This window comes from Setaria italica, chromosome VIII (genome assembly GCF_000263155.2).
Source record: "Setaria italica strain Yugu1 chromosome VIII, Setaria_italica_v2.0, whole genome shotgun sequence".
Classification (NCBI taxonomy): Eukaryota; Viridiplantae; Streptophyta; class Magnoliopsida; order Poales; family Poaceae; genus Setaria; species Setaria italica.
The window spans coordinates 37,543,366-37,552,850 of NC_028457.1; positions in this window are offsets into that span (position 1 = coordinate 37,543,366).

Below are 9,485 nucleotides of genomic sequence, written 5' to 3' on the forward strand. Positions count from 1 at the left end.
AAGTAGCCCGGCTCCCCACTCTCCACTCACCAACACCACCACCCACCGCTCCCCCTGCTCCCAGCCGCCGCCAGCAAGCCGCCACCCGTGCTCCTCCGCCCGGAGGCCGCCGCCACCCGACCACCACCGGCCGCCCTCCCCCACCTTCAAGTTCGCACGGTAATGGGCAAGATGGAGCCCCAAAATGGAGCCCCCTTCCTCTCCCTCCGCCACCCCGGCCCTCGGCTCGCCGCCGGCGAGGCCCGGCCGGCCGGCCGCCGCCGGTCAACCCCCATCCCTCTCTCCTCTCCAAGTTCCTGGAGAAGAAAAGGAGAATGCTCCGGATTTTGGATCTGACCCCCACTTTTTCCCAAATTACACACAAGTCCTTCCACCACTCTCACAAACCTATTCGCGGATAAGCCCCTCCACCTCCAAAAGTATTCACAAATAGGTCCCTGGTTTGTCGCAAATCAATCCTAAACCTCCTTTTTAAGCCCTTAGACCATGTTTAACTCGTCATTTCATGCGCCAAACTTCCTCCAATTAATCCCAAATTTTACCACGTCATCCTCCGGAATACTTCCGCCGATCCATATCCAAATTTCCTAAAAATAATCTTTCTATCTATTTTCCGTTCGCGTTTTCCGTTCGGAGCTCAACGGTTAAAAACCAACTTTCTTTTATTTATTTGTGTGCCCGTTTGTGTGTGCCGTAGATCGCGGATTGCCCGAGGAGGAGCCCGAGGAGGAGTTTGACCGTGAGCCAGAGCCCGAGGATCAGCAGCACGAACCGGAACTCCCGGAAGGCTTTGAAGACGGCAAGTCCAATCTCACCCTTTGATGCATACTTAATACCTAGTTTTTCAAACACAACCTATTGGCCTGTTTTATAAAATGCATATTATTTTATTCTATTGCAAGACATGGTTGGATAGCCACCCCTTGATTGTTTTGAACATTCCTTGTTATCCTATGGTTGTCTCTAAATATGACCCGCTCTATTTAGGCGATAACCACCGCTAGAATGCTTAGGAAATTGCTACTCGACTACAATCATTATCACAATGGTTTATTTGGAAAGTAAATGTGTGTGTGTGCAATTGGGAAAATGGTTTTCCGGGTTCAAAGGAAAGGAATGTGTAGACGAGATGGATGGGTGTTTCTTGTATGAAATGCCAGGATGTTGTGCTCGTACCTTAGTGGTTGAGCAATGTCGGGAGATATCCATCTTGTCGTGGTTAAGGACCGAGTTTATGTGTCATCTTGCCTAATTCCACCATCGTGCAACCACTCGACCGTTGTATGGGCAACGGCTTAGCATAAATCCCACTAGCTAAACTGTTAGTCCTCAGGAGTGCTGGTGAGCAACGGGAGCCCATGGAAAAGGAGTAAGATCTTGGTGACTTAGGTCCCGGTTACGGTCTCATGGATGAGCCGTGAACCCCTTGGGTGCTTCCGTGAGGGCTAGCCAGTCCCAGCTAAGGTGGGTAATGGCTTTGTTAGGATCCGCACCGGCACTAAGGTGATCGTGCTGCGGTACCCTACTTGTGGGAAAAGTGTACAACCTCTGCAGAGTTAAAATCTATCCGGGTAGCCGTGTCCACGGCATTGGACGAGTTACGGCTTGGTCACATAACTAGCACTTGGGCATGGATGGTCGTGTGCGTGTGCGTGTAAGTTGGATTTTGAAAGTGTCCGGCAGTTGTGCCGTGAGCTATGGCGGACGGGGAGTCCAATAGCGATAAAACTTGGATCCTTTGTGTAGGATCAACCCCACTCCATGTCCGGTTACCAAAGAAAAGCTTTACAAAAACTTGTTTGAAAACGAGCCTATGCATGTGTTGAAAATCTAGCTTTATTGCAAATAAACTCTAACCTATCCTTGATTTATCCTGTGCATATATTTGCTTGTATTCCCCCCCCCCCCCCCCCCTGGAAGGGGGTGGAATTGTTGAGTACGTTCGTACTCACCCTTGCTTCGTTACTACAGAGGGAGACCCGGACTTCATCGCCGAGGACCTTGAGTAGAGGTTGTGTCCGCACCCAACGCTGCCTGTGGTGTTGGCCTTTCCAAGATGCTGCTGCTGCCGTGTAGTCCCGAGTGCTGTCTTTTGGCAGTCGCTTGGTTAGCCGCTGTTGTTTATTTACTTCTTATCGCTGCGTGGCTTTCACGCCCACTCCCTCGGGAGTTGTACGGTAACTGAATTATCTGTCGAATAAATGTGTTATCAGCCTCCTGGGACTGATATTTGTATCACATTTAGTCTCTACTTATGTGGGGACGCTTCATCACCCCCCGGTTTTGAGGCCAAATTGGTCAAACCCTCTTGCACACCCTGCAAGGCGTGACTCACCAATGTCGATGCGTGTCCAGCCTCCACCAAGCTTTTGATGCCTCCAAGTCTTTTGCTCCCGCTCCCGAGCCGCCTACTCGACTTGCCTCCGTTCCGCTTGACTCAACCGACACCGTCTCCATCCCGTCCGTGTACTCTTGCTCTTCTGTGCACCATGTGGATCGCCCGTGACTCCGTCCAGATTCCTCAGGTCCCTCGGTCCAAGCCTACTCGTGTCCACCGTTCACAGCCTAGTACATCGGCATGAACCTTTCACTTGACTTTCATCTTATGCCGCCAACCGCCATGTCGCATCCATCACCTGCACATCACAAGTCAAGAGACACAACACACAAGATATGTTTTACACAAACACCACAACACAACACACACCTTGGTTAGTTTTTAGCATAATCAAGCACATATGGAATATGAACTCAACCGGTAAAGCCTCAAATCATCCAGTCAATCACTCATCGTAAATAGACCAAAGCACATGTCAACTTGGTCTCTCACCTGATAACAAAATTCTGATGTCGAGTATGGTATTTGTCACTTGCAGATATGTAAGCTATGGATATTTTTTTCCTTGCAGCTTTGTAAGTGTGCATATGGGAGGATTTTCTGAATCAACACATAGAAGATATGTTGTTTTATTGCTGAGCAGCTACCATCGACTCCCTGAAAAATGAGCTGCCCCATATGTTGTTTTGTTGCAGATTTATACCTTTTCTGTTAATACATTTCAGGTACACACTATTAGTAGCTGTCCCATTAGGTAGTATTTTCTTCAGTTGTCAAATCAGTTCAAACTTTTGAGACACAAATTGGGTTGTAAACGTGTTAATGTTAGATCATCTCAAACTGTTCTTAACTGTCCATAATATATCTCCTTTGCATGTCTCCATATCTCTGCACACGTTCGCTCCTTGGGCCTTTTAATTTTTCCTCAGCCCACGCCAACAGAAAACGGAGTCGTCTCGTCCATCATCCCATCGCGCGCTTGTTTCTTTGGCCCCACTAACGTGATTACGAGGGTTAGGAGGAATTAATGGAAGGAAAAGCTACCTAATTCTGAAAAAATGATGCCAATTACAACGGTACAGTTTTTATCGGACAAGTTAACAACACTAAAACACAAAGATAATTATTATATTTGCATCTTCCTCGCCACCCACACAACAACAATGACATCTCAGCTAAATCACATTACACCTACCAACAAAGCCAACTACTTGGATGTAGCACCGCCATTACTTCCACAAGTACCAATCACCGTCATGAAACTAGTTGCAGATGCCACATCCTCGCCAAATTTATTTGGGATCAACATTCCTTCTAGTCATACAACAGAAAGAATAGATTTAGTAAGGGTCTGTTTGGTCCCACTTACTTTTTTAGACTAAATTTTAGTCCTGCATGTTTGGTTCCATGGGCTAAACAACATTTAATGAGTTGAACAATGACCTGTTTGCCTCTAATCATTGGGAGAGAGAGAGGAATCAGACAGGCATTGAATGAGGGCAATGGGTGTCCAGTGCACCTTTTAGCCCAAATAAACAACCCAAAGTTGGCTTATGGACTAAACTTTAGGGACTAAACTTTAGCTCAAATAAGTAAGGATGTTTGGCTCTTTAGAGGCTACAAGGGACTAAAGTTTAGTCCCTAAAGTTTAACAAGGGATATCCAAACACCCTCTAAATAAATTTGCATATTTTGCATGATTTCTAATTTATTGCGTATGGAAACCTCTCCAAACCTAATAAGGAATTTGGTAAGATTGAATTTTCTACTGTTTGGCGGAGAGGAAACGCTCACCCGAGGAGCTTTCTAGGAAGCTATGGGTCGTATGTAGTACTAATTTGCGCAAGCGTGCTAGTATACATTCATATACAAAATGTAAAGTAAATGTGCAATAACTCACAAAGAACAAGAACAAGTACGGGAAATATCATTTTTATTCATTACTGTAAGTTTACAGAGTACAATATCCCATTGTATATAAAATTTGAGCCAAGCATCTTCTAACAATCAGAGGATTGTGTGGCTTCTCATTTCCAGGGCCTTGGAGGCTTCCGATTAATTACATGCGCAGCTTTGAGCTGTAGAACACCTCCGATTAAGCTATACTAGAAGGTAATAGATAGATTATGGGCTAACCCTAGAGGGTAGCTATGTAGATGTCTTACATGGGCCTATTGGGCCCTAATACACACAGTACACCAACACTCCCCTGCAGTCTGAACTACCGACGCAGCGGAGTTGCAGACTGGACATGAAAAGAAAGGCACACACACAAGCCCCCCCACAGACGCAACTAGCCACAGGTGATGTTGAGGCTGGAGCGAAACTCGGTGAAGGCGGGTGACGAGAGGCCCTTGGTGAAGATGTCAGCAAACTGAGAGGTGGTCGGGACGTGGAGGACCCGAACATCGCCGATGGCGACCCGATCCCGGACGAAGTGAAGGTCAATCTCCACATGCTTGGTCCGCTGGTGCTGAACAGGGTTGGTGGAGAGGTACACCGCACTGACGTTGTCGCAGTAGACAAGAGTGCTCCGGGAAGAAGGAGTGTGGAGCTCGACAAGGAGCTGCCGAAGCCAGGATGCCTCAGCCACGCCGTTAGCGACAGCGCGGTACTCCGCCTCGGCACTGGAGCGGGAGACCACCGGCTGACGCTTGGACGACCAGGACACCAGGTTGCCGCCCAAAAAGACGGCGTAGCCGGAGGTAGAGCGCCTAGTGTCCGGACACCCGGCCCAGTCAGCGTCGGTGTAGACAACAAGCTCAGTGGAGGGAGACCGGTGAAGAAGGAGGCCGTAGTCCACAGTGCCCCGGAGGTAACGGAGTAAGCGCTTCAGAGCAGTGAGATGGGGCTCTCGGGGATCATGCATGTGAAGGCAAATCTGCTGAACTGCATAAGTGATATCTGGCCTGGTGAAGGTGAGGTACTGAAGGGCCCCAGCCAGACTCCGGTATGCAGTAGCATCTGTCACAGGAGTGCCGGCGGCCTCTGACAACTTGGCCTGAGTATCAACTGGAGTGGAGCAGGGCTTGCAGTCAGTCATCCCAGCTCGCTCCAGGATATCAAGAGTATACTGCCGCTGGTGAAGAAATAGGCCGGCCTGACGAGGCTCAACAGTGACCCCAAGAAAATGATGGAGCACACCCAGATCCTTCATAGCGAACTCCTGCTGAAGCGAGGTGATGATCCGCCGTAGGAGGGACGGACTGGAGGCAGTGAGGACAATGTCATCAACATAGAGCAGTAGATAAGCAGTCTCAGCTCCATGGTGATAAATGAACAGCGAAGTATCGGACTTGGCCTCCACAAAGCCCAGCGTCAGGAGGTAGGCAGCAAACCTCGAATACCAAGCTCGAGGGGCCTGCTTGAGGCCATAAAGTGACTTGTTGAGCCGGCAAACCATATCAGGCCGAGAAGAGTCAACAAACCCCGCTGGCTGGCTGCAGTAAACAGTCTCAGTCAGAGTGCCGTGCAGGAAGGTGTTCTTGACGTCGAGCTGATGCACGGGCCAGGAGCGGGAGAGAGCCAGTGAGAGAACAGTCCGGACAGTAGCTGGCTTGACCACCGGACTGAACGTCTCGTCGTAGTCGACACCAGGGCGCTGAGTGAAACCCCGGAGAACCCAGCGAGCCTTGTACCGCTCAAGAGTACCATCAGCCCGCCGCTTGTGAGTCCAGATCCACTTGCCGGTGACGACGTTGGAGCCAGGCGGACGGGGCACCAGATCCCAAGTCTGGTTGGCGAGGAGCGCCGCGTACTCCTCTTCCATCGCGCGGCGCCAGTGAGGATCCGACAGGGCGCCGCGGACGGAGGAGGGTACAGGAGAAACCTGCGGCGCGCCGGGCATCGCTGAAAGAGCCCGGGGCTGCAGGGTACCAGCCGCAAGTCGCGTCACCATAGGGTGAACGTGACTCGGGTGTCGGTGTAGGAGAGGCGGATGGTACACCGTCGGCGCGACACGGGCAGTCGGGGCCGGTGGAGGTGGTGGTGGTGTAGGCGTCGCCGGCGGAGAAGAGTCCACCGGCGATGACTGAGGCGGCGACGGCGGTGGCGGGGCCGGCTGCAGGTCCAGTGGAGCCGGCCGCGCCCGGCGCTGGAAGACGCGGACGGGCTGCGCAAACCGGACAGCAGGTGCTGCGGGCGGTGCCACCGGTCCCGCGCAGGGCGAAGGGGAAGAAGCAGCACCAGAGGCCGGCACCGTCGAACCCGTGCTGGGCGCAGGGTCAGGGACAGTACCGGTGGACGTCGAGCCCGAGGAGAACCACGGCGGAGCAGTACCTGCAGGACAGAACGGTAGCGGTGGCTGGTCCACCGGGTCAGAGGGAAACAGGGAGGAGAGATCAGGGTCGGAGGTGGAAGGAGGTGGGGTGGTGGTGGAGTAAGGGAAGACGGACTCGTCAAACACCACGTGGCGAGAGATGAGGACCCGCCGAGAAGAGAGGTCAAAGCAACGGTACCCCTTGTGATCCGGGGAGTACCCGAGGAAGACACACTGAGTCGAACGGGGAGCCAGCTTATGAGGAGCGGTGGCTGCAGTGTTAGGATAACACGCACACCCGAAGACCCGAAGGTGATCGTAACGGGGGGAGGTACCGAAGAGAGCGTGGTGTGGAGTGGGAGCGGGGCAGGCAACAGAAGGTAGGCGGTTAAGGAGATAGGTGGAGGTGTGAAGACTCTCAGCCCAAAAAGGGGCAGGGAGAGAAGACTGGAACAGAAGAGAGCGCATGGTGTCGTTCGTGGTACGAATCATGCGTTCAGCCTTACCGTTCTGGGAGGAGGTATAGGGACACGACATGCGTAGGTGCACGCCGTGAGAGAGGAAGAAGGCACGTGAGGTGGTGTTATCAAACTCGCGGCCGTTGTCACACTGGACGGCCTTGATGGTGAGACCGAACTGAGTGGACACCCAAGCGAAGAAGTGGAGAAGTGTGGGAAAAGTATCAGACTTAGCACGCAAGGGAAAAGTCCAAGAATAATGAGAGAAATCATCAACCACAATAAGATAGTACTTGTAGCCAGAAATGCTTAGAACAGGAGATGTCCATAGATCGCAATGTACAAGGTCGAATACATGGGTCGCATGTGAAGAAGAGGTAGGAAAAGGAAGTCGAACATGACGGCCCAGTTGGCACGCCTGACACAGGTGCTCATCAGGAGCCCGAGTACATGGTATATCGGAACTACGACTAAGCTGTGTCAGGACAGCATGGCCAGGATGACCAAGACGCCGGTGCCATGTAGTGGAAGAAGCTGTGGCGGCAAAAGCGGCTGAAGAAGCGGAGGGCGAAGCGGAAGAAGTGGACGCAGGAAATCGGAGGGAGTAAAGGGGCCCGGTGCTGTCACAGCGGAGAAGAGGTCGCCGGGTAGCCACATCCTTCACAGTAAGACCAGAAGAGTCAAATTCAACAGAACAGGAATTGTCAGTGGTAAAACGGCGAATAGAAAGAAGGTTGTGAACCATGGAGGGAGCAACAAGAACATCAGAAACTCGAAAAGAACCGGGAGTGTGAGCAGTACCCACGGAGGTGACAGGAAGACAAGAACCATTTGCGACCATGATGGACGAGGGGTGGGAGGAAGAAGGAGGGTGAACGGAAGTGAGTATACCAGGGTCGGGTGTAGTATGGAAGGTGGCACCCGAGTCTGCGATCCAGTCCTGACCGACTGGAGGAGTCAGGGCCATGGTGCCGAAGGAGCGTGCCAAGGCAGTCGGGTCCCATCCGACAGGCCCAGGCGAGGCCCCGGGAGGAGGAGCCCACGGCGACGCAAACTGAGGAGGAGCCCACGGCGACGCGAACGGAGCAGCTGGGACAGCGCCAGCGAGCATGGCGGCCGGTGGACGAGGCTCGCCGGTGGCCTGGAAAGGCCACATAGAGATGCGCCCTGACCATGGGTGGGTAAAGGACGGCCAGGGAAAACCCCGTGGAGGCGCCGGTGTGCCCGCCGGTGTGCCCCCACCACCGCGCCCCCCACCACGTCCCCCACCACGGCGACGGCGGCCGCCACGGCCCCCCCCCACCCCCGCTCGGCCCAGGAGGGGGAGGACCAAGAAGGGACGACGGTGGCGAAGCGGAGGGTCGTGGCGGTGGAGTCACAGCAAGCGCGGTCGAGGAAGACGCGGACCCCGGCGCAGGAAGGGACCCGGGCTGGATGCCCTGAGTAAGCTCCTCCATGACAAGATCATCCCGGACCTGGAGGAAGGTGGGGAAGGGTCGCTGCCGGGTGATCCAGGTGCGGAGGTGGGCGTAGCGGTCGCTGAGGCCGCGAAGAACGTTGAGAACCAAGATCCGGTCCTCCACGGCCCAGCCAAGGTCCCCGAGGGAGTCCGCCATGGTCTTCATCTTCCGGCAGAACTCACCAACGGAGAGGTCGCCCTGGACGAAGGTGCGGAAGCTCGCATCGAGATGAAGGGCCCGGGCTTCGGCGTTGCCCAGGAACTGACCCTCGAGCGCCAGCCAGGCCCGGCGGGCGGTGGTGTCGGGGGTGCCGCGGACGAGATCGTGGAGGTCGAGGGAGATGGTCCCCAGGATCCACGACAGGATGATGCTGTCGAGGCGAACCCACGCAGCTGTCCGGGCCGCAGGGAAGGTGTCGGTGAGGACGTGGTCGTCGAGGGCGTAACGGCGGAGAATGAGCAGGACCATGTCCCGCCAGCGGGCGTAGGAGGGCGACTCAGGGTCGAGGACGACGGGGACCAAGCTCTTGATGTTCTGGACACCCCCGGCCTGGTAGTGGAGCTGTGCGACAAGTGGATCGGCCGGATCGGTCCAGGCCACCACAGGCGGACGGGGAGCACCGGAGCCGGAGGAGGTGGCCGTGCTGTCGTGGGACATCGTGAGGAGCTGCTCCGCCTCGGCAATCTGACGGGCCAAGATGTCGGCCGCATCCCGCTCCCGCTCCCAGGCCAGGGCTGCCGCGCGCAGGCGCGCCTGTCCCTCGGCAGCGGCAGCCCGGGCAGCGACGAGGGCTGTCGCGAGGTTCCCATCCGGAGGTGGTAGAGGAGGCGGGGCGGGGAAAGGTAGGCGAGCAGCCCCTCCCCCCACAGGAGCAGCTGCCACCCCTGTAAAAACAGGGGCAGCAGCCCCCCCCACCCCCGGTGGAAAACCAGGGGCAGGAGGCGTCGGGTAGGGGCGACGGCGGCGGCAGC